The 25,383-nt window shown below is 37.9% G+C and overlaps 1 long non-coding RNA gene across 3 annotated transcripts in view; it reads left to right on the forward strand.

Moving 5' to 3' along the window:
- Positions 1-25,383, forward strand: part of LOC110402264 — a 99,684-nt gene that overhangs the window by 52,215 nt on the left and 22,086 nt on the right. Inside the window, exons 2-6 of one of the 3 annotated variants that reach the window (XR_002441015.1) lie at positions 750-844; positions 2,436-2,509; positions 7,038-7,117; positions 8,165-8,310; positions 14,409-14,476. This is a non-coding gene — a long non-coding RNA (uncharacterized LOC110402264). Of the gene's footprint in view, positions 1-749; positions 845-2,435; positions 2,510-7,037; positions 7,118-8,164; positions 8,311-14,408; positions 14,477-19,378; positions 20,092-25,383 lie in introns of those variants that run through there. The other 2 variants (XR_002441014.1, XR_002441016.1) reach the window with 2 other exon arrangements.

Genomic DNA, 25,383 nt, shown 5'->3' on the forward strand with positions numbered 1-25,383 from the left:
CTATAGGTATTAGAGTGAGAATGTATTAAAATAAATTTTGTTTCCAAAGAGAAACTCAGAGAGAGCTGTGCAAAGGACACCAACATTTAATACACACCTTCCCGAAGAGTTAAAGTAGAATAAAATCTGAAGTCTGATCAAAAAATAAAAAGGCACTTTTAGGAGTGTTATTAGTGAATATCCTACTTCAAGGGTTATTCTGTTTCATGATAAAATATTTTGGTAGGTGTACAGATAACAATCCTTATGTTACCTAATTCTGACTAGTCTCTATTAAAATGATTTTTTCACTTTCCTGAGAAACTGTATTTAATCCCTATGTCAATGTGCTGAGAAAGATAGTAAAGATATATCTGAACTTTAAACATCTTTAATCTTTCTCTTTAGATTTCATTCTTGTTGCACAGCCTCAGCAATCAGATTTCAACACTCCATTCCTCAGAAAAACTTACAGATTTAGAAACCATAGGGAGATAAGATTCTCCTTTGACCCAAAGACACATTCTGCTATCTTACATCTTTGGAAAGTCTTTTAAGTAGTGATGTCTATTGAAATTTTCTAAATAGGTAGAATTTTATTTGGTAATGACTAGATAGTATCAGACAGGTGACAGGAGTCCATGGGGGAATAGAGGTGAGTTGCACCAGGTAAAGATACACACCAGACAGTCCTCACTAGAAGCATTATCTGAAAGTTCCTTCATAGCCTGCAGTTAGTAAACTGAATTGTTCTTCACATCATTCTCCAGGGAAGGACGTCAGTCTCACAAGTGTCACTCTCAATGCAGCAGGAGTGAAGAAGCCAAGAACTCAGTAAACACTGAGCTTATTTTACCAGTTAAAGGTAAAGTACGTTGTCGGGGCATCTGACACCTTCCCAGCAATTGCTTACACTGTGTATGTACTTTACACCACTATGTAAAGCAGAGAGCTTCATGCTCTACAGTTCCCAGTTCGCTCTTACCTGCAGGTTGATCCAGTTATCACTGAAGTCAGTTACCAAGGGACCGATTTAGAGTGAGCTGAATAAACTCTCCAGAGTATCAATTAAATGTGGAAATGGAAATCTGAGTGGTGATTAGTTTGAACTATTATTGTCTCTTGCTTGGAAGGAATCAGTGATCCAATTGTCTTGTATAAGGTTACCTATTGTAAACCGTATCCCTCTTTTCTGTCCTTCCAGCTACTTGATGGCCTGTTTATTTGCAATAGTCTTTGGAGGTAATGAACAGATTAAATTTAGATAGAGGGCTCAGATTTACCATCGGCTCAGCTCTGCTGAAATAAGTGGTATTAGCCAGGAGAGTTAAAATACCTTGTGTTCAGCAACCATAAGCTATCTGGCCTGTTGATGATTTCTAAAATCCCTCCTGTGGATGCTAGTGTGTTTATAGAATGTAGTTTTAATGGACAATACGTAATGATCTGAAGACCAGAAAGTATTGAAATATAGAATGCATTATGTTACCTAGATAAAATAATTGTCCAAATGAGCAAAACTAAGCATTTAGAGGAGGGGACGGTGAGAGAATTATTCTTCCATTGGAGCTATGTTTCATTTGGTTTGTTGGTTATGTACTTTCTAAAAAAACATTTTTTTTTTATTTATTTGAGGTAAAAGAAAGCTGAACTGGTTTGGAATCAGATCTTTTTAATATGAGATGCATATGATTCATTGAATGTTGTGTATAGTTAGACAAATAGTGTTGGTTACTGTTATATAAATGACTTTGTAATCAAAGCATCAGCCAATGGATTGCTTCCAGCATTGTTATTGTAGTACATGCTGCCTGTGTTCACTAATTCCAAGGTATGATGGGTTTGAAAATCTCAAATCCTCTGGCAGACCTTAGGACATCTGCTGCTTGTCTGACTAGGAAAAGAGAGACTGATGAACGTACACAATTACAGGATCATTAAGGTCCAGACTGTAAAGCCACAGACATATAAAAAGCTGGACAGAAAGGGAAAAAGAGAAAGTCTAAATTTAAAAAGAGAGGTTTCTATCTGTGCAGGACACAAGAAAGAAAATCATGGGAGCAAGAAGAATAAACAGTTAACTGTGAGTACATGCCATGAAATTGTGGTGAGGCATTTACTGTGGACTGTGTACTTTCGTGTAGCATGAAGGGGTTCTGGGGCATGGCTGTACAAAGCTCTGGTGTAGCAAAAATGCCACTAAGCATTTAGGCCTTCAACTCATGGTAGCAGAAATAGTGGTGTATCTCAGTTTTTACTTTACAAAATCCCATTTGCATGAATGCAGCTCTCAATAACAACATCTTATTTGATGAATAGCTTATGCTACAGAATTTTTTAAATAAAATATTCATAGGTGACATACTTGGCAATTATTTTCAAATGCTCTAAACTTGAATATATCTTCCTTATGCAGTCATAACTTCAATGATTTGTTTTCCCCTCTGCATCTACAGTAAGTTAGTTTTCATAAGGATGAAAAAGTGCCTCCAGAGACAACACATTGCTGAGAAGAATTAGAAGACCAAAGGTAATAGATCTTTTAATTTAAGATAGGGCCACTTGCCATTTCTATTCCTTTAAAAAGCAGTCAATTCTAATTATAGAGATTTATCTTGGATTAAGGAAGAAAAATACTGAAGTAAGCACCGCTGCTTCTAGTATAACTCTAGGGTTAAGGCTTTTCTAAATGGGAATTATGTGCAGTGAGGACAATAAAGTGACTGCCATAAAATTCTGAATGATAGAAGTTCATATGATAGAAGTTTTGTTGTTCTGAAAATAGTTTCCTTTTAACATTATCTTTTAGTTTAGGTTTGTTGGTGTGTTTGTTTTTTAAATACTCATCATTACTCATCATCTATGTTGGGGGCAAAAAAAAATGAAGTGAGGCAGAGGCTTTTTGAGAGGAATGGATTTCTAACAGTTCTTGTAAAGTGTTATTCACGTTCATCCATAGAATACTGGAATTACAATGGAAGAACACTGTTGTGATCCATCTTAACTTGAATATTTTTAGAGTCCAAATGAAATAACAAAGGTTTCAATAAAAACTACAGATCCCCAGTTGAAAAAAGCTTAACATGGACAGAATAACTTTCAGTACAGTTTCAAAGACAACTGTTGTGTTTCCTCAACTTCCCACTTGCCTCACATCCCTGAAATGTTTTTGATTTTATCATGTCTTCCTTTTTTCTGGTAGCATTTGTTCTCCACATGGAAATTTTTAGTACTCATCAAGATATCTGGTATCCTTCATTGAGGTATCATTTATCACGGGACTGTTTATCCCTTTTCTTATCTGGGCCACAGATGTGCTGGCCTAGATTTGGAGATTTCATTCTTTTCTGATCTATCAAAAAATCAATGGAGAGGAATAGGACAACAAAAATCAAACTACGTCCAACAAACAAAGTTTCGCAGTCTTTACAGCTCTTAAAATACTCTTCTTTTGTCCTTGTCACGTGTAGAAAATGTAGTCTGACTTTATTAAGTATAGTAAAAGATCAGCTTGTGCCAAACTGTTTCTAGTGTTTCATTGTTATCCATGTGGGGAAAGTGATGGAAATGCTGTGCTACTTCTCTCAAAGATCTTGGTATTAATATTGCACAGTCTGCAATATTAAGGCCTCAGTCAGTTTCTGAGGCAGAACTAAGGAGTCTAAGTATGTTTTCAGTATATTTTATTATGGATATCTGTGATCTTACAGTGAAAACTACAAGCCTCTCTTAAAGCATATATTCATAAAATATGAAGCAAGAGAAGACTTTTATCATCCTCTATTATATATAACAAAACTCTCTATATGCTCCTAGCATGAGTATTTTCTGTAAGTAATTTCAGTTGAGGATTGACAGATAACACAAGAATTTGGAATTAAAATAAATTCCAAGATCTGAAAAATGTGCATTTTGTTTTTCATGTTTTATTAATTCAATGTCCTTAAACTAGTATGGTGATGACAGGAAGTTACATCCTTCCATTTGCATTATACTTTTTTGCTTATCACCCTATTCTAGTATTTCTGAATACAGATACATCTGGAGTAACATTAATTTTCTTAAGAAGATAGCCACCACATGAGAAGTCACCAGGAAGGAACTTTTTATGGGCATCTATATGCATATATGCAGAAAATGAAGCGATAAATACATATGAAAGATGAGTGTAAAGTTATAGGAGCTATATCTAAAATTATCACAATGCAATATAAATCAACTTAAAATGAAAATGTGGCTAACCTTAACTGCAGAGGTTATTGATGCAGTTTGCTGAGTACAGATGACAGCTGAAAACTTGTTCATGTATTGATTAACTGCAAGAAGAGGCATAACAAACAAAGCAAGTTAGAAGCCTTGTGGCAGTACAAATATCCATTTGAATTTCAAGTGTTGGGTTTTTGGTATGTTATTTTTTTGTTGTGAAAAATAGAAGCATATGTTCTACTCCAACAACTTGGTCAGAAGATGCACTAAGGACATTAAAATGGAATTCAGAGCCTTTGGCTGATGACAGGAATGTACCTTCAGTAGACTGGACTCTAGTGTTCTGTTAAGATTCTTTCAAAGCATAAGAACAAGAATGAAAACAGAGACTTCGTAGCATGTTGAAAGGTATTTAGAAGTTTGCAGAACTCTTCAGGATCTAAATGAGCTGTCCTGAGATCTCCCTTTCTCCAGCACCAACAGATCATCACTGATCACCCTCAGTAAGTAAGTTCGCAGATGATCTGCCAGAGGATACTAAGGCATTACAGAGGGATCTGGACAGACTGAATTGATGGGCCAAGGTAAACTGTACGAGTTTCAGTAGGGCCAAGTGTCGGGTCCTGCATTTTGGTCACAACTCCAGGCAAACCTACAAGCTTGGGGAGGAGTGGCTGGAAAGCTGCCTGACAGAAAAGGACCTTTATGTACTGATGGACAGTCAGCTAAACATGAGCCAGCAGTGTGCCCAGGTGGACAAGGCCAATGGCATCCTGGCTTGTATCAGAATGTGTGATGAGCAGGAGTAGGGAAGTAATCTTGCCCCTGTACTCGGCACTAATGAGGCCCCACCTCGAGTACTGTGTTCAGTTTGGGGCACCTCAATATAGAAAGGACATGGAAGTGCTGGAGCAGGTCCAAAGAAGGGCAACAAGGCTTGTGAAGGCCTTGGAGAATATGCCCTATGAGGAGAGATTAAAGGAACTGGGGCTGTTTAGTCTGTGGAAGAGGAGGCTGAGGGGAGACCTTATTGCTCTCTTCAAATACCTGATTGCAGTGAGAGTGGGGTTGGTCTCTTCTCACTGGTGACAGGTGACAGGACAAGGGGAAATGGCCTCAAGCTGCTCCAGGGGAGGCTTAGGTTGGATATCAGGAAAAACTTCTTTACAGACAGGGTTGTTAAGCACTGGAACAGGCTCCCCAGGGAGGTGGTTGAGTCACCATCCCTGAATGTGTTTAAAAACCATCTGGATGTGGTGCTCAGGGACGTGATTTAATGGTGGGTTGTTAGAGTTAGGGTAGTATTGTTAGGTTGTGGTTGGACTTGATGATCTTGAGGGTCTTTTCCAACCTGAGCAATTCCATGATTCTATGATTTGATGGGTGCCTGGATTTCTTTGTGCAGCTGCAGAAGGGACTGTGTCTCTGGGGACACCCCAGAAGTCCAGCACCACAAAAGTTCCTCACAGCACACATAGAAACACTGAGGCCAAGATGATGCAAGGCAGAGATGAAATTTCAGCACAAGAGTCAGCGAGCAGGAGAGATCTGAGCCAGCAGCGCAGGTAGGAAGAGATGCAGTGATGGCTACTCCTGCAGCCTGAAGAGGGGCCTGTACAAATATCTTCAAATTCCAAACTAAATAGTCAGTTGTTCCACTTAGTTACTCCAAAAATAATATCTCATATATTTCCGTGGAAATGACAAGAGACACAAAGAGTACAATAATGCTATTTGATAGAGGAAATTCTCAGCTGCAAAACACTATTTTTCAACATAGTAACCACCAATAGCTATCCATTTTCACCAGCAATGAACAAGAGCCTGCATGCCATGCTCATAAAAATCTCCACCAGTAGAGGTGACCCACTAACTCACAGTGTTTCACCACCTATTGCCTTGCTGTGCTCACATGCACTGTTTGGTCTCCATAAGCATTCAGCAAACATCTACGAATGTCAGTGGGTGCCATTTTTGTCATGTGGGAGTAATTCAATGACATACTTCTGCTTCATGCACACTTCCATGTCAGGTGCCACGACAACAAAATGTAATGGAATATTGGTGGGAAGGCTCACCCTCTACTGCCATCCCTCCAGCATCTGCCTCTGATGTCATGGGCCAAATAATAAAATAGGAGGCATTACTTTCAGGACACCCCTCATAGGTCACATTTATGGGCTTATTTTAGATACCCTGTTGTGTTTTTACAAACTGATGCTGTGTTCCAGTTCCATTTAATGAACTGTTTGTTTTCTACAGAAACTTTTTGCTTGCAAGTGGGAATGCATTGTCCAGTGAGTGATCCAGGGAAAATATTTGTTTCCTCTGTTTTAGTGTGGGGGTGAGCTGATTCTAATTCCATTTTGTTAAGAACTCTGAGTCCTGAATCTGGCACTTAATGCTATTGAAAACTCCTAACAGAGCACTCAAAATATTGTATATGCTAGGAAAGAAAAATTTATCTCTGGTAAGTAAAGTCGTAGTAACTCAATATTTTGGTCATTAGTAATCTAATTGGAAATCATTAGATATCTAAACAAGTAAGTTTTTCAGCAAGCCTGAAGAAGGCTTCCAGAGTTAATGAATGATTCAAGCCACTACTGATGTGAAAAAGGAGTACTGAATACATTTGTTAAAGATATGAGTACTAGGCTTTGTCCAGGAGGAAATATCTAACAGATATCCTGCATTTACCTTCTGAGTGTCACTGATAGAAGTCTGCACTGAGTGTGAAGGTTCTGGCAACACTCATGTGACCTCTTTTACCATTTAGAATCTAACACTACTTTCACATGTGGCAAAACATTTCTGAAATTGTTTTGTTTTGTTTGTTTGTTTGTTTTATGCAGAATATTTCCTTCAAAGCAGTAACTGTTCTAAGTGGGAAATCCCAGTCAGATTTAAAATGAACACCACTGATCAGAGACAGGTTTGTTGCTTGCTTCTTATGTAGTACAAAGGAGAAACTTTCACAGTTCCACTTTAAAAATAAAAACAATACCAGGCCAGATCCGTACATTTATCCAGCTATTAAAATGACACTTCCATAGTGGTATATCTTCTGCTGGAACTAGGACGTGCTTCTTTCAAAGAGCTCCAAGTATCTTTACAAAGGAAGCAGCCCAAGATTCTGCAGCAAGTGTCCAATATTCTGTAATTCATCAGTAGCAATGCCAAGAGTAAAAGAGGAGGAACTGCAATTTAAAAGCCTGTGGAGACAGTGTTCGGTTATTTTCTTTAACTCAATGATGAATCTGCTTTCAATGTACGTGGAGAACAAAGCAGTCCAGACCATTGCACTTTCTAAACAGAATATTTGAAGAAGAGCCATTCCTCACGCAATTGGATGAGGTAGTGGTAGCCAGTACTTGCTAGCACACCAACCCTTCAGCTCCAAATGTCACCCACACTGAAGGCTTATTTCCTCCGCAGTGAGATGACAGGAAACTTATTTTCTTTTCTTTTAATTGTTTTTGTTTGTTTGTTTTAAACAAATCCTTAATGGATTAAGCATGTTGCAAATTAATCTCAATGGAAAATATGTGAAGAGACACAAAGGCTCCTCTCCTCGGGGTACACAGGTGGCCTGCAATGCTTAGTTGTTTGTGAGGGTAGATAGTGATAGGACAAGGGGGAATGGTTTTAAGCTGAGACAGGGGAGATTTAGGTTAGATATTAGAAGGAAGTTTTTTCACACAGAGGGTGGTGACGCACTGGAACAGGTTGCCCAGGGAGGTTGTGGATGCCCTGTCCCTGGAGGCATTCAAGGTCAGGCTGGACGTGGCTCTGGGCAGCCTGGTCTAGTGGTTGGCGACCCTGCACTTAGCAGGGGGGTTGAGACTTGATGATCTTTGAGGTCCTTTTCAACCCAGGTCATTCTGTGATTCTGTGATTCTATGAAAAGGGTAAGGGTCAAAGACATTAGGCAATCCCAGTCTGCCCTTGAGTCTATACCTGATTTTATGTCCCTCTGCAGTGCTGAAACCATCAGGAGCATGAACACCCTGGCTTCAGTTTCTGTCTGTGCTTGACAATGGAATCCACATCCCCTGGTATTTAGGATGGAGATACTCCAGATATTAATTGGATGCAGAAACTGGAAGCAGAATTTCTTTCCCCCAGGTGAGTGTTGGAAAAAATTGAATTCTGGAGTAATATTTGTTCTTACTTTCCACCTTCTGTCTGTGGCTTCACAGAACATAACAGCAAATGATATATGTGTGATTGGCCCATTTACTCAAGTGAAAAAATAGTTTCAATTCAGTGGCAAAATTTTATGCTGATTTTTGCCAGTTCAACCAATGTTGGTTTTTTTGGTTCGTTGTTTTTTATTTGGTTGGTTTGATTTTTGTGGGGTTTTGTTTGTTTGTTTAAATACAAGAACTATTGAGCTTTTCCTTACCTAGATGTTACCAACTTACATCACAAGCCAGAAGCACTGTAGCATTTCTTTTCTTTATGATCTGACAGTGCGCAGTAAGAGAGGAAGGATTCTATCTCATGGCTTTTTTTCCTTTTGCAAAATACAGCTACTTTATGCTAGGGAAAGATCCAAAAGAGATTATGTCAGTAGCTAAGATTGCAAGCTTTAAAACAGAGCACAAGCTATTTAAGCTGAATGCGTCCTTTTGTTTGATTTTTTTTTTCTATAACAAGCAAATTACTACTGTTGGTCAGTATTTCACAAAAACTTAACTAATCATAGACATAAGAATGTTTCTGGATTTCTGGAATACTCTCATATTGCACTTTGCTTTGAAGTCTTTTAACACTTTACTGTTTGATACTAGATAAACAACACTGATGATTATATATATATTTAGCATTGAGAGCTTGCAAATGTACATATGGTGACTAAATTCTTTCACAAACTTAGTGGTGTTTAGTGTTTGCAGAAGTAAAGGATACAAGCAAGAAAAAAAAGTGAGGGATCGCAGTTATTTAAGTTGGAATGTGGTGTTAGCATCTATGATGTGTTTTATGTTTACTTTTGCTTTTTAGCATGCATTTGCCTTGACTAAATGCAGTGTGTAGTACCAGTGTAATCCCCACTACGACTATCAAACTAAATTTATGTAATCTGCAGACTCAGCATCTAAGTGATATTACATCATCATCTGTTAAACAGAGCTAACATTCACCCTATGCTTGCCCCCTCACACATAACAAGAACATTCATAGCATTTATATAGTTTTACTGGTAGCATGTTAATGCCCAAATTGTGTATGATCTCTGATGAAAGAATAAAACAGGTATGCTTCATGTTACAAATCAAGACAACCGTTTCCATGTTCCCAACTGTACCTGCATATTACTCTATCCTGTAATACTCTTTCCTGTTCAGGAAATCTCCTTCCCTGTTCTGGGCAGCTCTTCAACTCACCATCATAAGTGGAACTGAAAAGGCTTGCACATATATTTGAAGTCAGCTAGCTTACTGGTTAAAATCATTTCTATGAAGATGTAAGGAAAAAAATGATCAGAAGTTCATAGGTCAGAGCTCTCTGTTTAATTTTTTAATGATTTCCAATTCTTGTTGAGGTTCCTAGTATCAACATTCTGCTCAGTCCTTTGCACAGCAGTCATCCTATCCATATTTGATATGGGATAATTAGCAACCAGCCTGGAGAAGTGCAGCCCTTTCTACCATCTGCACAATCAATGCTAGAAAATGTTCTGCTTCCTAGGGATAGCCATGTATTTTTTGAACAGCTCTTTATTTATTAAAAGGGATGTAATGATCATGAAGACTGTTAAACTTACGGCCTTCTATTGACAGCGGTTCTGTTTAGCTTCATTAGATGTGAGGCTAACATCTGTCTGGTGAGATGAAGGCCACCTGCACATTTTATGTAAATTCTAATAATCATCAATTGCTAAAGATCTATATATTCAGCACATTAAATAGTGCCAATGATAAAAATGAAAGCAGTTGTTTATCCCTATCAGCTTTCCAATTCTATTTTCATTGCAATTATTTTATTACAACCTTCCCTAATCCATTAAAAGCAGGCAAGATTAACAGGTTCTTGTCCTTTCAAGCTGGCAATTTAAATCTCACTATGATATCAGCCTGAGATGGCGGTGCTAGCTTCACTGGCTGGCGTGATGACTAGAGAGTGCACAAGCTGTGAATGATCGGATTTCTAAATGGTTTGTAAACAGTGGAGAAATAATAACATTCTCCACCATAGCTTGCCAATAGAAAGAGGTGATATTAACATGTATTTTCAATAAATACTTACAAAAATAAACCCATTTTTTCAGTGATCGGTGGTATAAAAATCATGTCTCATTCCTTTTTTCCCTTGAAAATAAGCAATAGAGTCTAAAGTTCTCTGTACACAACAACTTACATCATATTTTATTAGCTGGCAGAATGATATTTCTAAAAGCAACAACTATTTCTTCCTTTCACATCCGGTAAGAGCCTTTTCTTTTCTCTTAAGGGAATTTTATACTACGATGAATAAAAAGAGGGAGATAAATGGTAATAAAGCTATGTCAACCACAGCTAAACAAGTACCTTTATCCAAAAAAACTCCAGACCATTCCTGAAATCTTAATGGGATTTTTTCTCTCACAAGGCAAATCTAGCAAAGTCCTAGAAAATCTCTTACTATTAAATTAGTATCTCCATCGAGCATGCATGCATACCAAATGGGAATGTATTCTGTATTAGACATATACACTTATACAATTTCTTAGCTTAATAGAAACAATGATTTTAATAAGGATATTAAGTTGGAAAACACTATCTGATTATTTGTATTTTATATTGCTACTAACAAAGTGAATTGTATTCCAAAGGTGGGATAGTTAGCTACAGAGAAATGTTACTTTTCAACACTTTTTATTATATGTTTCTCTATGGTTTTATTGTGTGATTTTTTTTCTTGTATTTAGTCATTGTGTTGTATGATTGCTGCTTTACCTTTCCTACTCTATGCAAAATATAATCTTGGAACCCAGATCCATAATTTCTATATGCATATAATTTTACATAGTTGATGAATCCAGCAAGCAAAGGTAAACAGCAGGGAGGGGCTCAGTGCAAACTCATTTGTTAGTTTTCCCACTTGGAGTGTGTTATTTTTATAAATTACTGATATTGGACACTGTAGGAGTGCCCTTTTTCATATACACTGAAGTACTTCACTGGCCCCAGGAGTCACTAAGACTAGTGGATTTTAATAGTTATAGATCTTAAATGGAGGGTTAGAAATTGTTTCTTTTCATTACAATTACAACACGGAATTAACCCCAAGGGTATCCACTTAATTTCATAATATATAGACTGGAAAGCTAATAATGTGACTCTTCTAAAATGTAATGAAGAAGCAACTGCCCCTTTGCTCCCTAGGGTAGGGTTTTGTAAAATGTATTGCAAAAAAATGTGACACAAAGAAGATTTTACATTAACAAGCTTTGTAATGTCACTAGCTCCAGTGCTCAAAGTGCTCTGAAGCTCATAGACACCAAATATTGGCACTGGTTTTACAGCAGGAATTTACTACCAGCACTTTCTCTCGTGTTGCTTCACTGCTACAAGGAAAAGCTGAAACAGTGATATAGAAGGAGTGGAGGGTAATTTACAATTAAGCACATAAAGAAGTGAAAGAGCAGAGGGAGGAAGAAGGGAGTACAGTAGTACAAAGTAATTGCTTCCTTCAAGGTCCACTTGGACCCATCCTCTAGGCAAGTTTCCTGTGTTATTTTAATCTTTCATGCCCTAATGCAAAACAAGCCTTGGCCTTACAATTGGCAGCAAGTGAACTCAAGTACATTTGCTGTTCCATTTACAGTCATGAGTAGTAAAGTAGCCTCTGACCTCTCAGTCATTATGGATGTTGACTGTGGAACAAATTCCTGGCCAAGATCTGAAGTACTGGATCGGGCAGTGGTTTTAAATCTCGGCTGATGATTTTAATGGAGTCTGACTAGGTACAGCATCCTGGGAAAGCTTTGCAGTAAAGACAGCAAGAAAAGAAGTACACTTGCTGTGCCTGTGCTAAAGTGAAAGGAAAAAAATGCAGTTAGAAAAAAATCCATTTTGTTTTGGTTTGATTTTTAATGGTAGTTCTCCCAGGCATTTCTAACAGAGACTCTAAGATAGTTGCTTCTTAGGAAAAATTCATTAGGAAAGAAACCTTTGGCCAATGTTTTTAAATTATGTATGATATTGCCAAAATTCTGTGTGCCTACTTACGTTGCAAATATTCTGTTTGTAGCACAAATTTAAATAATTTGCCTGACTAGTCATGGTATGTGCAAATGCTCAGCTGGTGTGTTTGCACTCATCCACTAAAATCTGATTTCCTTGTGGTTACAGGAGTAAGATTTTTTTTGCAAGTTTTGTAATTTGCGGCTTGTACACGTCTACTAGATTCATACTCCCAAGTGCTGGTATTCCAAAATGATGTTCTCTGAACTAACTTTTCTAGATAAACTCCTAGATCACATCTAGTGTATGTATACATTTCAATAAAGATGCAAAAACAACTCTGGTAACTGACAAAGCAACACAGAATGGATTTTCAGAAGGCTGAAAAGAAAAAAAGGGAAAGAGTGAAACAGTCAATATGTGACCATACATCTCACAGTACAGTACAGGCAGAGGTGGAAATGCTAAGTGCTTCATGCTACCTGACAAGTGCTGCTGTATGGGCCAGGCAAGAGAAGGTGAAAAGGTGGGGAAATCAGATCAGAAAGATCACAGAATCCCAGAATGGCTGAGCTTGGAAGGAATCTCCAGGTATATCTGGTCCCACCCTTGCTCAAGCAGGGACACCCAGGGTCACATCCAGGCAGCTTTTGGAGATCTCCAAGGAAGACACTCCATAACCTCTCTGAGCAACCCATTCCCATGCTCAGTCACCCTCAGAATAAAAAAGTGCTTAAGAAAAAGTGTTCAGAAGGAACGTAAGTGTTTTATTAATTTGCTAGCTTGAGACCTCTGTTCATGTTGAAGAGGTAATAAAAACAAACAAACAAACCGCACAAGCTGGCCTCTGCAACTGGCATTTTCAACTCAGTGAAATATATGATGAGTTGCTTTCTACTGAGGTAGAAAAATGCCTTTGGGCATTTTCAGGCCTTCCCTCACTTTCTCTTTTTTCCTTTTCTTTTTCTATTCCCATTGTTATTGGATAGGAATATCTGAACTTTGACTGATTAATTCAGCCTTCAAAAAAAGCCTACAAAACAAACAGGCAGAAAATCTAAATACATTAAGTCCTGCCAGCTGGTTTCAGTTAATTTTCCTTTACTGGTATTAAATTTGGCATTTCTTGGCTTTTTTTTTTTCTTTTATTGGCATTAAATTAAAATACAGAAAAAGATTTACATAAGCAAATTTACATTTTAACAGCTTCCATCAACTTCTTCAGGTTGCAATGTTAATGTTCTTAAATGTATCCTGAAGCCAGTTTACTCAATAAGAGCAACAACAACAGTAAAATTGTCAAGGAAAAGCAGGAGAGACAAAATAGACATTCAGCATGAACAGTTAGAAGCCAAAGGCTGTAAGAGTCTCTGAAGAGAAAAGTTTCAGGATTAAAGGAAATGCTTGCAGCCATTTCTCCCACTCATGTTTAATTACTCTTATGCAATTGAGTAATAATTGCAATTGAAATCATATGAGTGATTTCAGCACTCAGCATTTTGATCATGGATCATAATCCGGATTTATAATTGTGGACAAATTAAAAAATAAAATGCTGTGGATCTCTTGAAGAACTATATTTGTAAAAGATAAGTCAGAGTTATGTTACCAGATGAAATTGTATGTATGTTAAAAATTAAATTGGAGATCTTAGCAAAAGGGCTTCCATTTCACTTCTTTACATGAAAGCCCCCATACTAAGTTTCTTCCATCTATTCACAAGTGGTACAAGATCAAGTCATTTCCAGAGAAATCCATGTTATAGCAAGATAACAAGTGTGATGTACTTCACAAACAGTGTTATCTCCTTCAACCAGATACAAACAGTGATACTGTAGGTTAGGTGCCAATTTGTTTCACACAAGTGACATGCTGTAAATCAGTCCTGCTGTATTGCCCTGTATCTAGTCATGTTGTAACAGCCTCTGCAACCCCAGAATAGATTCATTCATAATGTAAGAAGCATATGGCAAAACATATGCTATAAAAAATAGAAGTACCATATCTGGGAGTTGGAAGCTGAAATCTGAAGCGATGACTATTCCTTTTTCACAGGTATTGTAATTTTTGCCCTTTTTGTGCTGCCATCATTGAATGATAGGTAAGTGTGTGCTTTGTTTTCCAGCAGGGGTGATTTTCTTGATAGGTCAGGGATTCTCCAGCCTTTATTCTAAAACCCCCCATTCTTTTTAAATAAAATAGGGATGCGTACTATTTATTACAGTGTGAAAATATGTTTCTTGCCCATTCCATAGGTTTTTGAAATGACATTAAAAAAAACAAAAGTTGTCATAAGTACTGAGGTCATATTTATGTAAAGAATTGTTTTAGAGAAAATGGCTGTAAAGCATCTTATTTTTTGAAAGAATAATACCAATTGTGCACAGTCCGAATTGCACTGGATCTCTATGCTGTGGAGAGTATGAGACAACTATAGACTCCTGGCTGCAGAAAGACCAATATACATATCATGAAAAACAAAGCTGATTTGGACTCTTAGCAGAGGCAAGAGAGGGAAAAGTATTTCAAGTAGTTGATCTGTTTGATGCTCTCCAACAGGTTAAGTCTTTAAAATGACTCATCATAAACTCCCATAGGGAGCCTATGTCAAAGTAATAGGATTTTTGATGGAGTGCCTATTGCTCTGACTGTACGCGAGACTAAAATTTCTGTGCTACTGAGAGTCCTCAGCAGAGAAATTACAGTCCCGGGCACTTACCTACTGTGGACCAAACACAAACCTGTTTGTAACTCTTAGTGATTCCAATCACAGGTACAAACAGTCAATACTTTGGAAAATTCAGACCCACACTGTGCAAGCTAGGGTACCCGTTTCCCCTTGTGCAGCAGGTACAACTGCAAAAACTCATACAGAAAATGGATATTTGGGGAAAAAAGAAACAGCTGTTTGTCTAGCCACAAGTGACCAGCTCCATTCACATAAATCATTAAGTGCCACCCATAAAATGCCACAGTGCATATGGTCAACGTGGGGTTAATGTCGGGGGGGGGAGTGGGGCTGGGATGCACTGACTGAAGGTATGAGGATGTAAAAGCATATATTTGGGATTCTGAAATTACTTTTCCTCTGACTGGGGAGCAGAGGCTAAGTAAACTTACAGTAATTAGTAATTTAGCAGTGCTTCATCTATTTAAATTCTAGCTCTTTCAAGGACCTATTGCCCCACCTTTGTTTTCTTGCAATATGTGAGCAGTTACAGCTGGAAATACAACATGTTTATCTTTGTATCTAGACAATCACTTTGAGGGGATTTAAAGGCAAAGTTTTTGCATTTTTTAGTGTAATAGATTTGAAAGCAATTAAGATCCAGCAAATTTAATATTAGAAAACGTGAGTATGCTATTTCATAATAACTTGTAGCTGATGTTTGCAGTAGTTAAAGACTGAAAAGATCATCTTCAAGGGACTAAATGAGACCAGGGATTCTTCTAATGGTCTTTGTGTTATCAGGAGAAGGAAAACCTTGGATCTGTCTCAGCTGAGGCCTTTGAAAATATCTATTGTCCCTGGTCAAAAGTGTAGTAGGTAAAGGAAATTTAGAAGTGGGTGGATTCCCTGAGGTAGGCTTTGGAAGTTCTACTCTAGGTTTCTCATACTATTAGGTACAGAACACTCCAACTTGCACTGGATTCAGTTGAAAGCCTGGAGTGCATCCGGTAAGCATCTGGTACTTATATATATATGTAGTATGCCCTTCCAGAGATAAGTGAATGAAATTGTGCAAGGTGTGAGGATACAGGGAGGAGAAAATTAAACTCCTGTTCAGCTTTAAGCAACTAAATAATGTGTTATCCTCGATGTGGAAAGCTTTATGCATCATATGGTTGAATAGGGACTTAGATGAGACTTTGTTCAGGGAGTTACAGAGCCACAGGATCAGAGGAGTTAGAAGGGATGTCTGGAGGTCATCTAGTCCAACCCCCCAGCTAAAGCAGGTTCCTTGTGGTAGGTTGCACAGGAAAGTGTCCAGGTGGTTTTTGAACATCGCCAGAGAAGGAGACTCCACAACCCCTCTGGGCAGCCTGTTCCAGTGATCTGTCACTCTCAAAGAAGTTTTCCTCATGTTTGTATGGGACTTCTTATGTTCCAGTTTGTGCCCATCATCCCTTGTTCTGTCGCTGGGCAATGCTGAAAGGAGGCTGGCCCAGTCTAGTTCACACCCGCCCTTTAGATATTTATAAACATTAATCAGATCCCTTCTCAATCTTCTTCAGGCTGAACAGCCACGGCACTCTCAGCCTTTCCCCGTAAGGGAGATGCTCCAGGCTCTTAATCATATTTGTGGCCCTCCGCTGGACACTCTCTAGAAGTTTGCTGTCTTTCTTGAACTGATGAGCCCAGCCCAGAACTGGACAAATTGCTCCAGATGTGGCCTCACCGGGGCAGAGTAGAGGGGGAGGAGAACCTTCCTTGACCTACTGGCCATATGCTTGTTAATGCAGATGTAATAGTTATTACCCAGAAGGTCTGCTAAAAAGGACTGCGGAAGGAAATGTTTTTGAAAAGCTTTTTAAAAGTTGATTTGATTTATGAATATGAAAAATTATTTTATTTCTACTGGTTAGGAATGCCAAGGAGCTAAAAGAATATAGTACACTTCATATCTAACTTTTGGCTGCACAAAGACATTACCTGAGTGGAGGGGCATATGCTGAGAATGGGAACAGCTTCTGGGAAGTGAAGAAAGTACTTCTGTTTTAAGAATGAGTTATGCCATTTTGTTTGTCTCTATTTCAAGTGTGCTATATTCTTTTATTAAATCATAATCCTTCTATTAACGTGCAAATGGTTGCTTTTTGTTTTCACAGTATCTGTAGAAAACACTATAGTTCCGTTGAGGAAAAGGTATAATCATTCTGTTTTCATCCTAAAACACATTTTATTGGGAGTTGTTAAGTAGATGGCCTCTCATACTCAAACTTGTAAAGCAAACTTTATGTCAGTTTTCTCAGTAAAAGTCAGTGCATAGTTGTGCTCATATTTGGGAAAATAACAGGTGTCTACAAGGAGGAAGATACACTGAAGTTCAGAATGTAAACAGGTAGAAAATGCATTCTTATTTAAGTAATTCATATACACTTAGATTTTGGTGGAGCCAGTAAAATTTGTGTGAAGGAGTCATTTTTATTATTAGGAGAGAAATGGTCTGATCACAGCCAAGACATTTTTCATGGTCTTTCTTACTTGCCTTGAGCAAAGACTGATGAGTAGCAGCAGAGACAGCTGTGCTTAAAGCCAGAGATCATGGCTCTCAGCTTCAATTTGTGACTGCACAAAAACACAGCTTACTGATGAAATCTTCAGCCAATATCTACAGCCAACTGTATCTGTTAGAAAGTGTACTTTTTGCACCAAATAAACTTTCTTACTTGAAAGAATTTATCATAGGGAGTGGTAATGCCATGTCTATTTAAACCTGCATATAATCCATTTCCACGTGAGCATTAAGATACTATCTAAAATACTTTTGCAGAAGGTCTGGTGTTCATATTGTTTCCTTTGTTATTCCTCAAGGTCATAGAGAAAAGATAAATAAGTGTAGCTAATGTAACATCAGTAATAATTGTGATTCTCTCTTGTTACTTGTGAGTGGATGATAAATGTGAGAGCACTTAAAAGCTGCAGAACTGGTGAAAATTGTGCATGTGAAACGCAGAAAAGGAGCATGAGGATCCTGCGTATTGGGTGGATTTTGGAGGAACTCCATCATCAGATAATGTATGAAACTACTGTGCAGTTCAGTTATTGGAACTGACTGAAACAACATGTGTATCTTTGAAATATTGTAATCCTAAACATTTTTTTTCAGGACAGTGGAATGGATGTTGTGACCATGAGACCCTGTTACATGGTTTTCATGTAACCGGATCAGTCAGCCATAATGTGGTAAACTGGGTGCAGGTCTCTCTTCTTCTGTACATTTCAGTTCTCTTACCTCTCAAAACAGTGTGCTAGCCACCAAACAACATGGTGGAAATGGGACTCCAGTTAGCTTTTAAGCGACAAAGATCAGATGTGCAATTGCTAGTACTCATGTAGCTGCCTGTATTCTTTTTTTAGTTATTAAATATTTATAAAAGGAAAACATTTTCAACAAGAGTTAGTTATCTCTTTCCTTCTACTGCCTGGCTTTGCAAATATGGAGGTGGAAGATGTAGGTTTATATCCTTCTAAAGCAAAGAACTGTACCCAATTTTACATGCGGTACATGAATACTCCTGTGAGATTACTCCTGTAATCTATTTGATTTTGTTTATTAGATAGGCACAGAAGATGAGAAGGTTGGACAAATACCTAATTTATGGATCCTGACTGGACTTTGATGGGGGCTTGGCATCTGCTTAGTTGTGGACTTGTAATGTTAGGTGGATGGTTGGAGTTCATGATCTTATGATCTTTTCCAACCTAAGTGATCCTGTGATGCTATGTCATTCTGAAAGTAATGCCTCCTATTTATTTCCATGGAAACAACAGATACAAGGAGCACTATAGCACTATTCGATAGAGCAAATTCTCAGCTACAAAACAGTTTCTCAACAGTCACCACCATTAGCCGATTTGCATGGATGAGCTAGTCAAGACATTCTTCAGTTTGTGGTGTGTCAGCTGTGCATGGCTGTCCAGAATGTGGCTTTTCTTTCATGTCACAGTTGCCACTACTGAAACACGCCATCCACCATCTTGCTGTGCTGTCATCCACTGCTCAGTCTCTATAGATATTCAGCAAGCATCAATGAATGTCAGTGGGTGCCAGTTTTTCTGCATGGAGGAATTCAGTGACACTCCTTTGCGTCATACACACTTCCATGTTAGATGTCATTTTGTCAGACTGCCCCTCTGCTGCCATCTGTCACATGGCAACAAAATATAATGGAATATTGGTGGGAAGATTCACCCTCTACTCTCATCCCACCAACATCTCCCTCTGACTTTACAGGTCAACATAATAAAATAGAAGGTATTACTTTCGGAGCCGCTCTCATGATTTCATTCAGTCATTTGGATGTGTCATAGATGGACAAATTGCTATGTACAAAGATGGAAAATTAATGTAGTCAGCTGTAATCTCATGTGCTCATCTTATCCCTTTTTCACTGTTGGATAAGGTATTGTTGATTACCTCAAGTACAGAATCATAAACAGATGCATAAAATTACTTTCTGTGTTCCACAGCTAGAAGAAGTATAGAGAGAAATTTTCAGATAAAAAAATTAAATGTGTTTGTCATCCAACTACTTTCAAGGCTGGAGAGATGTTGACTTGGGTAGGTGGATTGCAGTTTTTCATGGAATCTGTAGGATTTGAGCAGGTCACAACTATGCTGTTGTGAATTTGGAGTTCAAGAGTTGTGCTAATGAAACTTTTGTACTTCCAGTAGCTAAACTACCTAATATCCTCTACTACAACACTTGAATCTTTTTGTGTCTAGTTCTGGACAAGTTCCTCTTAGTAATTTTTCACTAGGTACTTGTAGGGAACTGTTAGGTCACAGCTTGAGCCGGTGATTGAGCACCTGGTGAAGGGGTGTGGCTGGCACGGGGAGCACAGACAAATTGTTTGCACCTGTGTTCCCAATGTGACCAGAAGGACTGGACCCAGAGTGGAGGCACCCTGGGCTCATATAAGGGCCAGCCACTGAAGGGAGAGCTTTTTCTTGACCTAGGCTGCTGTTTGAGAAGGAGTGCTGCGTAACTGGAGAGCCCCTCCACCAGTTAGGTGAGTTCAGCTCTTTTTTACTGTGTGATTATTGGCCTGCGTGTGAATTCTTTGCCTGGTGTCACTAAGAACCTGTTAGAAGCAGTTTTGCTTCTTTGTGAGCAGAACAATACTTATCTTCAAAGTTTAGCATTTAAATATCTTCAATTACTTGGCTATCAATGAATCAAAAATAGATATAACAGGGGAAACAAAGTTACACAGGAGGTATGTTTATGGTAGACAAGCCAATATTTTTATTGTGTGCAAACAAGGAACAACCATCGTTATATGTTGACTGTAACGCTAAATGTGCTACTCAACCTCTTTGTTCCTCTGTTTGCTGGTCTGCAAAATTATGATGATGAAACCTATTATGCACAATTGTTGAAAGAATTAATTCATTAATGTTTATGAAGAGTCTTGAAATCCTCTAGCAGACGGTGCTACGCAATTTCAAAGAGTTAATTTATTATTCTTTACTATCTGATTCAATAGGACATGTAGTATAAACCTTTAAAAAAGCAAACAAAATACTAATCAGGAGTCTCTTATTCACACTGTCAAATTCTGGTAATGACCAAATGGTATTTCTACAAACAAGACTTAAAAAAAAAAAAAAACAAACCTAAAAAAGAAAAAAACTAAAAAAAAAAAAAGAAAACCGTATCCTACTTGGTATGTTGAAGCAGCAATTAGCACACATTGTGGGGAGAAGAAGTGGAGCTAGACCAGAAATGAGCCTTGATGAGCCTAATTGCCTTTAATTATCCCTAAACATTTTCTTGTTGTCTGTCTTATGGAGGCTGAAGAAACCCTGTAGCTCTAAAAGGAAATAAGGCTTGGTTTTGTTTTCCTCTTTTAAAGGGGGACATAATAGCCACCATGGAAACATGTTCTTAATCAGCGACATTAAACTTCTGGCTGCTCTGCTTGTCTTGAAATTGCCTGGCTTCATTATTATCAGGGGAAAGGAGGAGGGGAAGGGGTTTAATCACTATTTAGCTTTTCTTAGCAAATTAAAATATTAATTACAATACACATTATTTTATCTTTGCTTAAGCTATTTCTAAGTATCGGTAAATGAGAGCTCACTTTATGTTGGAGTAATTTATTCTGAAACTATTCAGACTTACTTTTTCAATTCCTTCTTAAAAAATCATTGTGGTATGAAATGTTATCTTCTGAAAGCCTGGAAAAACTGCATCTTTTCCAGTTTTTTGGTTTTTTTTTCCTGCTTGCAATGCAGTAATCAACCTGATTTTTGTCAGCTCATAGAACAATGGGAAAAAAAAAAAGAGATTTTTGGTAGAAAACAACTATGATGAGAAATCCATGGCCTCTGTCATGGTTGTAAAATCTCTCCCTCTCAAAGTTAGTGAAACACGGAAGTATGGTGGGATTAGAAAAGTGACTTGCACAATGAGCAAGTACTATTATGCATCCTTCATCAGTGTTGTACACAACTTTGAGTGTGTTCATGACCCTTTTAATTTTTCCACTGCTGTTACACTTCATTTGGAAGAAAATCCAGAGAAAGAGAACAAATTATTAAATAATGTCTGTGTCATATTGTGGCTTAGTAAACTTTTTAAAATTAAAATGTATGGTCGCATAAATTGATATATTTCTATTAGCTGTAATGAAGCTATGTTGATTTATGACAACTGCAGATATAATTAATTCATCTATTGAATTAGTTTGTGTTAGAATTATATAGAATGCTGTAGAGAACACATAGGAAGCAGTATGTCAAACAGATGTATTCCTATGCTCATTGCTGGTATTGTTGTAGGTCACTGGACAATAGGTAGAGAAAACCAAAGGCATATTTTCACTGAACAGCAATCTGTGACTTCTGCTTTCTTCATGGGTGCCTGCAAAGCTTGTGAATATTGCTGGAAAAAGCAGAACATGACTGGAAGCTGTGAGAATGATTAGCCTCTATTAAGAGAGCACTATTAGTCATTGGATGTACATCTGGAGTCTGAACACTCAATAGTGTTTAAGAGATATGTAGGCTGATGTAATTAAATCAAATTAACAAAATAAAATCTATGGATAAACAGAAGGGAAAAGACAATATGAATCTTGGCTTGAAAGAAAATCTATTTTCTTTCTCTTTTTTAACAATGAAGTAAGAAATTAAGGGGGGAAAAAAAACAGTGAAGTGAAATTTGCCAATGGCAACTTCCATTTCAATTCAATTCTAGACCCGACCTCTTTTACCATCATGATCTCTTCCTTTCACCTTAAAGAGAAAATACTTTAAAAGCTCAGGGTATGTGTGCAGAAAGGGTTAGCCAACCCAAACAGTAATTTTAATTGTAGCCATGGGATATGCAGCTCGGAAGACTTGCCATGAGGTCAGAGGATTGTCTTTTCTTAATTGCAAATACCTTGTACAGGCTTACTCCTAGACATTCTTGCTGACTTACATTATGGATGTGGTCTGACTTACTGGTCCTTATTTATTTTGTATGGCACCTCATTCTTCTGCCCTGTTAGTGTCTTGAGTCTTTTCTCATTGTCTTTATTGATGCAGTTGTTCTTATACTACAAATAAAATGAGAATGCTACGTTTTGAAGCCTAACTATAGCATCGCTAGTGGGAGTGGAAACAAACAATATGGCCATTTTTATTCTATTCTACTTAAACACAGAAAAATACAATGAAATTCTGTGAGATCCTACAGGCCTGTGTTTCTACTGCCACAACACAGGACCCAGCATCCTGCAATACTGTCCTTTCCTTGCAATTTTTTACTAAGTGTAGATCCAGGACATGAAGCTAGGTCTGTAGCCTGAGCAAGCGATTCATTAGAGTGGTGCTGAATGTTGTTCCATCTTGGAGCCTTCAAGAGTTTTACCATCCTGTAGTACCAGTAAGCTACTGTCAGAAATTGTTTTTCTTGGCATGTTCAAATGAATTTTTCTTATTGAATACAAATAGGAAATGTTCATGAGATTTTTGTCCTGGCAGACTGTTTGGTTTAGTTTAAGTTTGCCGTAGAGCACATCTAGTACCAGCACTGTGATGTGGGGATTGTCTAAGCTGTACTCTTTCCCTTAGTTGGACTGATGTTTTAAAGGTTTCATTGTGCTTCAGCTGTTTAGAGAAGACCAGATGCTTTTTGTCATAGTTGCTTTTCCCTCACATTCAGTGTGTTTAGTTTCACAGGAAAATTACAGAAGTGATTTAAACATGTATTACTTCTGCTGTTACCTTTATAATTCCATCTTCCCCTAGGTTTCCTAGAGTTACTCATGCAAATTCCTAGCTGAACCAAGAAATGAAATCCTTGAGAGTTTCTAAGTTAAATATCTATATTATCTGCATGAGGATGATTAATTGGTGGTTTTGTGTAGGATTATATACATCTTGTGCACAGATGTTTGACCTTGCCTTTAGACACGTGTTACTTATGTATTTAGTGAGTAATGGCACTGGCTTTCCAGTAAGAGGTTGGATCAGACTCTTTGAAGACTTTGTTTATGCTTCTCCATGGCAGAATCAATGCAAGTGAGCAAATGATTGCTGCTATTTGTCCCTTTACCTGTGTCAGCACAATTCTCTACAAGCTGTGAGGAATCCAGGAACTAGAAGGCTTATGGGAGGTAGAGGGCAGAGAAGTTAATAGGAACCATACTACTACAGCTGCTAGATGTGTACCATTTTATTTGCTCTGTGATCTTTGCTTGCTGTGTATGAGGCAGCACTTGAGGAGAGAGGCTAGTCCTGAAACCAGGTTTTAGCAGCTGGGCTGCCTCTGAGTTTAGTTCGGATTGGAAGCCAGAAGCAGATGTTTTTACAAATTCAGAATGCTGCTTATCTGCCACTGGTCCTGTTGATTTTGCAGCCTTTGTAGAGCTCTTAGCTCCTCTTACTCTCAAAGGTGTAACTTTACCTTTCTGAGGCTCTTGTTTTTGAGGTGCTGGAGGATTACTGTGATCCAGAAGCAGTTGCAGGACAGTGGGACTTGGTTTCCTAGCTCCTGATGAGCTGCAGTAAACACTGAACTAAGTAGTTATCATATACTGTCATTCAATACTTTGCTACATTTTTCTGTGGTGTTTCTCGTTTTCTGTTCTTGTTTTGTTTTTTTTTTTAACTTGGTTCTATGTGACTTAAGAAGTTGTTCTTTTTCCCCCTGCTGTGGGGGGGAAATGCGCTGAAGGCAAAGCAGCCTCATAGACCAACTGTGCAAGGTCAACCACAGTGAAGTCTAGCGCTTACCTCTAAAATACATTAGTTAAGCACAGGACTTTGACTTGAGTCTGCTTTTCTCTTTAGTTTTGGAAAAGCTCAAGTCCAGAACCTACTTGAAAGTAAAATCAGGAAATATACATCTCTTCTTCAAGACAGAGAGAAGGCAAGAGTGTTCAAGCTTCCTGCTGACATTAATTGAATGCAGTGTAACAATATTTAGGGACATCAACACAATCTATTAACTTGTCATGGATGTGGCAACACAAACTTCAGGCTAAATCTCAAAGTTTGGTGTGCCTAAGGGAAGTCTGTGTTACAACAGTTTACTGTGTTACAAGTTTGAGTACTTCTTTTAGTTGCTTATTTTCTCTTTGCCCTAATAATAAGTCATCTTTGAATGAGAAGTTAAGAGACTGAGAATGCTTTTCAAATTGATAGTTATCGATAACTGTCAGTGAGTGGACAAAACCAAACAAAGAAACAAAAAGCAGTTTGGATCTGTCCCTCAGGATCTATCTCTATCCACTCTAAGATAACGCATCTCTTTGTTAGTGAACTGAGAACTATTCTAAACTCATCACTTGCTTCTGCTGGGAGTAGTTTCATGGTGAATTGGCAGTTCTGGTAAACAGTTTTAAAAACTATATTTGATAGCAATGGATTTCTGGTGAGTACTGTGAAGTCTTGAAAGCAATTCTACCCTTTGACATTCCATGATCTGTGAAAGAACTTGTGCTATGGTGTCATTTGTATAAAGATTACTAGGCTAGTGGTGGTGTAAGAAGCAGTACAGTATTTGCAGAGTGGTGCTTTGCTGAAGTAAATATATTGTGTCCCTCATCAGAGTTGCTAAGCATATGTAAGTGCACTATGGTATGACTATACAGCTCCCTACTGTTACCTATTTAATTCAGAAGTAGTAACTGTTCAGCATATCCTTATCTTGGGAACATCCTCATCATGTGTTATAGTTCCATTAATCACCTTAGTTTCTTTGAAGTTTGAAGCAGTGGAGGACCTATGGTGGTTCTCTTTAAGTATGGAAATTGAAAATCTTTCAGGGTGTAAATAGTTAAATTGAGAATGTTCAAGGAACCTTGACT

The sequence above is a fragment of the Numida meleagris genome, chromosome 7 (genome assembly GCF_002078875.1).
Source record: "Numida meleagris isolate 19003 breed g44 Domestic line chromosome 7, NumMel1.0, whole genome shotgun sequence".
NCBI classification, from domain to species: domain Eukaryota; kingdom Metazoa; phylum Chordata; class Aves; order Galliformes; family Numididae; genus Numida; species Numida meleagris.